Below are 8,502 nucleotides of genomic sequence, written 5' to 3' on the forward strand. Positions count from 1 at the left end.
TGTACAGTTGGATCAAGGTGGCAGGTAAAGCTAATATTTGTAGGAGCAGTCTTTAGTCCAAAAAAATATCTCTGGGTAGAAAGATGCCATGGATGTATTGTGCAAACACTATTCACACTTGGAGCCCTGAGGAAGGCTATGCCATTCCCATGGGGCTTAGGGATTAGAGTCCTTGATGTGGTCATGCCATGTTAACTGCACACATTCATTCAGGACTTTATTTACTCAAGGCTTCCTCCACTCTCCATGTAAAGTCACTGTTAGTGTTAATGTTATGTTCTTTCTTTTTTCTCCTTTCTGGTGTGTGTGTGTGTGTGTGTGTGTGTGTGTGTGTGTGTGTGTGTGTGTAAGAGAGAGGAAGGGGGAGGGGTAGAGGGAGAGAGAGGCATAAATTTGGGTTCACATGTGTATAGGATGGTTGAACGTATGTGTATGGAGGCTGGAGTTTTATGTGAGAATCATCCCCAATCACTCTTCTACAATGTTTAAATGGGAGACAAGTACTCCCATTTAAATCCAGAGTTCACCAATATGGTTAGTCTTATTAACTTGCTCCAGAGGCTAGAATTACAGATGAGCTAACTGGCTCATCCCGCATTTATGTAGGCTTCTGGGGCTCAGTGTGCTCAATACAGAAAGAGGAGTCAGGTCCAGGTGAGGGATTTCATGTTCTGTTTCACACTGTCAAGATCTTATTAGGGCTACATCTTGTACAATAGAGCCAGTAAAGTACAGTGAGTGGATGGGAGGCAGATGGCTCTAAAGGCTGGGTCTCATCTTAGGCATTCTTACTCTTTAGTCTTAAGTGTTGGGATGAAGTTGAGCTCTACTGCTGGATGATGCAAAACTCTGGGATTATTATTTTTGTTTTTTTGTTTTGTTTTGTTTTGTTTTTTTAAAAAAAAAACTCTTGAGGAGATTCCAGTGCACATTGAGGCCAGTGAGTTATTTTTGATTGTTTTGTTTTGTTTAAATGTGCACAAGGATTGTGGGAAAATGCAGATTCTACTGCTGCAGGTGTGGGGCAAACTCAAGACTCCACACACCTTACAATACCCAGCTGAGGCCAATGCTGGTCAAGGTCGCAGGGGTGCTCCAGACCAGATGACGTGCCTCAGCCTCCCGGACACTCGCAGGACCGTATTTGCTGTGGTAGGGCAGAAGGGTTCTAGTCCATGATGGAGTGTGGTTGAGGCAACATTTGTAACAGGAAATAGCTTTTGCTGAAAGACAGTTCAGTTTGGAGATAGTTTATATATTAGGGAAGTCTACGTGCTCCAGATAAATGGGACTCTGGGCCTAATGACATTATTTAGAAACAGTTTAAATGAAAATGAGCAGTTGGTCCTGTATATGCCTCTTCCTGGGTCCTGGAATGCCTCTGTTTAGTGTAACAGTGCTGATGTGGCCTTCTTGTGGCCTCTAAGAAGGGGCAGAGCTCTTTCTGCAAATGAAACCTCCTGGAGAAGAGCAGGAAGACGGCAAACAGTTCCCAGCTTCAGATTCTAATCTGTCAAGCATGGATCCCATCAAAACAAACCTCTCCCCAGTTTGGCCTCAGAGTCTGAGATATGGCAAATTCTTCCCTGAGCACTTTTCCCTGTCAGGAAGGGTGAGTGTGGAAAGGAGGAGAGATGAAGGCAAGGCCAAGGCTGCTACTACTGGATCTCAGTCAGGCAGGAGGCCAAGGCTGCTACTACTGGATCTTAGTCAGGCAGGAAATGCTTTGCTTTGAGACTTCCTTTTAATAAAGATTTATCTTATTTTTAAGTGTGTGTGTGTGCACATGTGTGTGTGTGTGTGTGTGTGTGTGTCCACTGAGGCTAAAGGACTTGGGACACTGGGTCCCCTGGAGCTAGAGTTACAGTTGTTTGTGGGTGTAGGTTCTCTGCACAGGTAGTATTTGCTTTGAAGCATGGAAGCATGTCTTTAGCCCCCCAAGGCTTCTCCTTAGATCTTCACCAGGACCGTCACACACAGCCATATATTTGAACCAGTCAGGAAATTCAGGTAGAACTTCTCTTTGGGTCCTGAGTAGATTAAGGGGATGAGGTCAGGACAAGTTCTATTTTAAGTTTCTCCAGGTGATTTTAATGGGGAATCCACATTGTAGAAGATGGTGTAATTTATTCTCCACGTGTTTATAGAGATCTTACTAAATGTACATGTTTTAATGTTTTTGAGCAACAGTAACAAAATACCACAAGCCACTGACTTATAAACACGATGTTCTTACAGTTCTACAGGCAGGGACATCCAAGACCAAGCACTTACAGAATTAATGTCTGTGGAGGTATCACTTCCTGGGCATGGATGGTCATTCCTATGCAGTAGAAAAAGCCAGGCTCTCTCTGTTATATAAACTAATGCCATTTATGAAAGCTCCAGCTCTCTGGACTTTACCACTTCCTAAAGTCTCTACCTTCGATACTCTCATAATGAAAACTAAGCGTCCACATGTGAACTTTGACAGGATACCAGTATTCAGATGACCCCCATAGGGCACTGTATTTAGCACAGGGGACACCTCAGGGGACAAGATGCCAAGAAGAGGAACTGAGATGGGTCTTAGGTCATTTGCCACCCAAGCAGCCTGACTCACGATCACCTAATGACTGAATGCTCATTTCTGCTTGAAGTAGCTGGTTCCATTTATGTGTTTTTCAAGTTGTTACATGAGCAGCAAACCTAGTTTCTCTAAAATTAAATACTATTGTGAAATATCTTAAGCATAAAAAATTCAGAGTTGTACCTTAACTCAAAAGACTCATGCTGTGTGAACTTTGCTGGGCTCTTATCTGGGAATGGATTGTTCATTCCGTATGGGACGCTGGTGACAGACTGTGTTAATGATTTCAACAAAGTCTAGTTTTATTTACTAAAGAGTTTATTCACAGTAAGTGTCTTAGCCAGGGTTTCTATTCCTGAACAAACATCATGACCAAGAGGCAAGTTGAGGAGGAAAGGGTTTATTCAGATTACTTCCATATTGCTGTTTATCACCAGAGGAAGTCCGGACTGGAACTCAAGTAGGTCAGGAAGCAGGAGCTGATGCAGAGGCCATGGAGGGATGTTCCTTCCCCTGGCTTGTTCAGCCTGCTGTCTTATAGAACCCAAGACCAGGGATGGCACCACCCATAAGGGGCCCTACCCCCTTGATCACTAATTGAGAAAATGCCCCATAGCTGGATCTCATGGAGGCACTTCCCCAACTGAAGCTCCCTTCTCTGTGATAACTCCAGCCTGTGTCAAGTTGGCACACAAAACCAGCCAGTACAGTAAGTTTACAGGAGTATGGCCCTGGGGTTATGTTTTAGTTTAATAGATATTGATTGTGTTGGTAAAATATTTTGACAAAAAGTAACTTATGGGAGAAAGAATTTATCTTACAAGTCCAAGTTACAGTACATCACTGCAGGGAGTAGACAAATTCACAGTGGTAGAGAGAAAATGCACACATGCTTAACACTTAGCTAGCTCTCTTTACTCTTATACAATCCAGAGTCCCAGACCAGAGAATGGTGATAGCACTTCCAGGCTCAGTCTTCCTACATTAACTAGAGACAATCAAGACAATCTTCCAGAGAAATGCCTATATACCATAACAATGTAGACTGTGTCACATTGAGACTCTTCTCAGGTGATTTGAGTTTTTGTCAAGTTGATAAAACTAACCATCATAGGTTATTTATAGGAACATGGATGACCCAGAGGTAGCTATACCCTGTATGGAAAATGACTCACAAGAGCTACATCTCTGAATCATTCACAACTTGAATCATTCACTCTCCAGCAATTGTTACTGTTTATATAACTTGGGGTGAGAGCTTTATGGATCTTGTAAACAACAGGAGCTTCTGAAACTTGTATGTTGTTTACACACCCTACCTCTTACGAGCCTCCATCCAGGACTTAAGAGTCTTCCAGGAAGAACTTTTGTTTTTAGTGAGAGTGTTGTTTGCTAAACAACAACTCATATGTTGAAGCTTGGTCATTAGCCTGTGGAATTACTGGAAAGTGTTAGGACATTTCAGATTGGTGTATAGGGGAAGGAATTTAGATCATGGTGGAGACACATATTTGAAGGGACATTGAAATACTTAAATACTTCAGTTCCTCTTCTGTTACCCACTGTCACGATATTATCAGCTTTCCTTTTCCATGTGTTCCCCACAGCCTTTGAGATGTTCTGCCTCACAAGAGGCTCCAAAACAACAACAACAACAATAACAACAACAACAACAACAACAACAAAACAAAAAACAAGAGGGAGTAGTGACCATTGGCTTAAACCTCTGAAACAATGAGAAAAAAATGTATGTATGTATACACACACACACACACACACACACACACACTCTGAAATTGTTTATCTTAAGTATCTATGATAAAGAACAAAGCAAGCTGACTGAACCAACACCAATGTTCCTATCATTTGCATTTGCTAAATATTAATATTCTTCTATATTTACTTTAGCATTTGCTTTAAGATTTGAAAATATATGTGATGTAGCTTTTCTTTTCTAAGGTTGTGTATTAATCTGAGTTCTTTAAAAATAAAAGCTGATAGCATAAATATATGCATATGAATATTAATACATACATATATGTGATTTATTAGAGTATGTTACAGACTGTGGTTTGGGTGGCCATCAGTCAATATTGGAATCCCAAAGAAGTAGGTTCTAATACCAGAAAAGGACTGCCTTCAGCAGTAGGATAGATAAACTTGTTAGCAAGAGTGAGGTCAGTCAGGCCAAATGCAAAAAGCTTATTCTTCCACATCCTTTGACACAGGCTGCCACCAGATGGTTTGGCCCAGATTTAAGATGGATCTTCCCACTTTAAATGACCAATTCAAGAAATTTCCTTACAGTTGTGCCCAGCTACTTGGTTATAATTGATTACAGATAGAGTCAAATTAATAAAAGATTAGCCATTACAAGTATATTCCTTGACACACAATCATATATCCTTGTGTCTGCTTAATTTCCAAATTAAAGCAATAACTAGGTCATAATTCTGTCTAGTATAACTATCTCATATATAAGTACAAGTGTGTTATGTATTTTTGAAAAGGTGACAATATTCCTTGAGGAATGCTTAGTCTTTTAGTGTCTCAAAATTAAAATGTGATAATAGCCAGTGGTATATGGCATTTATTTCAATCTATGTTATATTACATGATAAGGAAATATGGGGAAGAAAACACAAATGTCTGATTAATGCATATATAAAAACATATATCTCTATCTATCTATCTATCTATCTATCTATCTATCTATCTATCTATCTATCTATCTATCTATCTATCTGTTCCCTCCTGGTTTGAGGCCTGCCTCTCATAGCTATACCTCTTTGCCCATCTCCTGCTATTTGCCACGCCTCCAACCTGGTTCCAGTTACATTCGGAAGCTCCACCTCCGCAGAGAAAAAAGGAAGTCGCTGATTGGACTGACGTGCTAATGTACTTGGGGGTGTGGTTTTGCCTGACTTATTCTACCTGTTGGTGGGAACAAGGGATTCATTAAAGGTTCAAGATGGCTGAGTGACCCCAGCTCGTGTTGTCTAATTTTTATCCTCCCACATGGGTAGGGTACCGTATGGCTAGCCTACCTCTTCCTATCTCTTTTATTTCCTCCTATCTATCTCTAACTCCATATTTCCAGGTAACCCACTATTTTAACGTTGCTGCTGGACAGCGACATCTATCTATCTATCTATCTATCTATCTATCTATCTATCTATCTATCTATTTGTATCTATATGTATACATACAGATTCTTCACCAAATAAGACAAAAACACCAAGTAAGTTATAATTCTTGTTTCTGCAATTGGTCATGTGGCCTCAGCTGGTATTTATAACTACCGTCCACTGCAGGCCATTCTGTATTTTCTCTATCCTTAGGAAGTACATCAACAGACCTTGGTTTTTCTCTGGAGGAGTGACTCATACTTATATTCCTAGAGGATCTGGGCCCTTGGTCATCCTGCCTGGCTTGTTGTACTTTCCCATTGACTTTTATCTCAGGACATGGTGACATCAACAGATGGCCTAAAGGATCTCCTGCACTCTAGACACCATCTTCCTTACCCCCACTGTGGAGAAGCAATCCAGGCTCCCCATGGTAGTCTGGATTTATCAGCCCCTCTTAACACTGTTATTTCTTTTTTTATCTTTTTGATTTAATGACATCAGAAGCCCAAAGTGTCCAGGGGAAGTCTGAGTTTCTAGTCCAATAAAATATTTCTTTTGTCTCTGATAGGAATGTTCTCAGTCGGAAACCGAAGTTTCTAGGCCAGTAGAACTTAAGGTCTGAAGGACAGGAAACAATACGTTCCCCGATGGGTCACTAGGGGTGGCAGTGAGTAGGAATACTGCCACTTCAAGCCATTGGTTCCTGGCTACGTGAGGAACTGTAACAGGGTCCCAGACCTTAGTATGTCCCCAGATGTTAGCACAACTAATACCATGATGGAACTGTCATCCAGGCTGTAAAACCCAGCATGTAAACAATGTCACCTGCCAAAATTAAAACAAAGACCTAATTCATCAAAGTCATACTTCTGGGAAAGTCTCTGAATGGACTAATCTTGCCTTTTGGCTTCTGTAGTTCTGCTTCTGGCTAACTGTTCTTGTTAACTGAGATATGTCCACCCAGGACATGGTATTTGTGTTTAAAAGCTCCCCCCCAAGAAAGGCTCAGGGCTACAGTGGGATCCTGAACACCCAGTGTAGTCTCGCTGGCCGGCTAATAAAGACTTTCTGTTGGTTTAAATCTATGTCCAAGTCTTCTCTGATAGACACCCCACAACAAAACCATATCATATATTGGACATTGACTCAAAGCACACACTGCCCTCTGGAGAACCCTGCACCAGCCCTCCAGGATACTGCCACCTAACTGACACTGTATCTTCAAAAACAAATCCCACCATTGTATTAGGCCACGTGCTTTAGGATAGCGGTGGGCATTGCGAGACTTATGGATTCAATCAGCAACCCAATGACTGCGCCTCTCTACCCGTGATGCTAGTACCTTGGTCAGAAGCAACCCACCCCAAATCTGGGTAGCACGTTCTGGTGGCCACCCACGGAGCAAGACATCTAAGCTGAAAGCTTCCCCTTTTAGATTTTCATCACAGCTTCAGGAATCCACTGTGTAAAGTGGCCTTGCAAGTGTCTCATGGCTGACAAACGACTTCTTCAACTTGAATCTACTCATTGAGGTTCTCCTTGTGTTTAAGAGAACTTGTACATTTGCAAGTCATTTGCAAAATTCAACAGATAGGCAGGCGACTCCAGGCTTTGTTGCCAACATTTTAGGAACAGCCATTCTTTTTGTTTGTGTGTGTGTTTCTTCTTCCTCTTCCTCCTCCTTTTTAAACTTTTTATTAGTCCTTTGTGAATTTCATACTGAGCACTCATACCCACTCATCTCCCCGCCCCCTCACACCCTGCCCTCCACCTTTGCAACCTACCCCCCACAACAGAGAAAAAAAATCTCATGGAAGCTGTAGTGTGGTACAGTGTATCTCACAGTACACCCTTTTGCCCGCACCTTGCTTGCAAATGTTCATTGCAATGACTCGTTGGTCTGGTATGAGGCCTCTGGCTTCTGCTACTTTATCAATTCTAGAACTTCATTAGGATTCCCCTTGGATTTCCTGTTGTTGGCCTGTGTCGTGGAGATCCTGTAGTTTTGGATCTGTGGGACCGGCCCTTCCTGTACTCTAGCAGTTCATTGATGGGGCAGATATTGGGGCCTGAGAGGTATGTGAGATGGTCAGCCTGCCAGCTCTCCCACTGGCTCAACAGAAACCCCTGCTACCAGGGCTGGCTCTACCTCACTGTCCAGGTGAGGTGCAGGGCCTGCTATCCTGAGTTATAGCCGCTGAAGGGCATGGCCAATTTTCTCACTCTCATGACCTGGGGGCCAGCTCTCTTGCCTGTCATTGGTGGCGAGGGTTGTGGGGAGGTGGTAGTGCATGGGGTCTCTTGAGTGTCTGGACTCACCTCAGAAATGGTCTCAGGAGTGCTATGCCCCACTTGTGTATTACGGCACTGCGCAGGTTATGTCAGGCATGGTCGCCTGCACCACCACCACCCAGGCCCTGCCCCAGGCCTGCACAGCATCTGATTGGTGGTTGTTTCAGGCTAGCTCCCTCTCCAAGCCCTAAGGTGCTAGTCTGGTGGTAGTCTTGGGTTGGGTGCTTTCATGGCCTGCCAGAGCGGCCCCATGCAAGTGTTGTACGGGACCTGTGTGGACCCAGACTGGTGGTCGTCTTAAGCTGGCTCTCTGTCTGAGCCCCTGACACCAAACTTTTTTCAGGGAATGTCGTCAGTCTACTAATCATTCGGCTGTTCATAGGTCAGAACACTGAGCATAGACGTAGTTCTGCTCCACTCTGCCACCTGCTGACGCACATGCGACACAGCAACCACACTTGTAATGCTTCTACAGGTAGTGGAACCATTCTTTTTTTTTTTTTTTTTATT

At 42.9% G+C, this 8,502-nt stretch overlaps 1 non-coding gene across 1 annotated transcript; it reads right to left on the reverse strand.

Moving 5' to 3' along the window:
* Positions 1-8,340: 8,340 nt before the first annotated feature.
* LOC116071806 lies at positions 8,341-8,472 on the reverse strand. The gene has a single exon (XR_004111171.1). It is a non-coding gene; the product is annotated as a small nucleolar RNA SNORA17 (small nucleolar RNA).
* Positions 8,473-8,502: the final 30 nt, after the last annotated feature.

This window comes from Mastomys coucha, unplaced genomic scaffold (genome assembly GCF_008632895.1).
Source record: "Mastomys coucha isolate ucsf_1 unplaced genomic scaffold, UCSF_Mcou_1 pScaffold22, whole genome shotgun sequence".
Taxonomy (NCBI): Eukaryota; Metazoa; Chordata; class Mammalia; order Rodentia; family Muridae; genus Mastomys; species Mastomys coucha.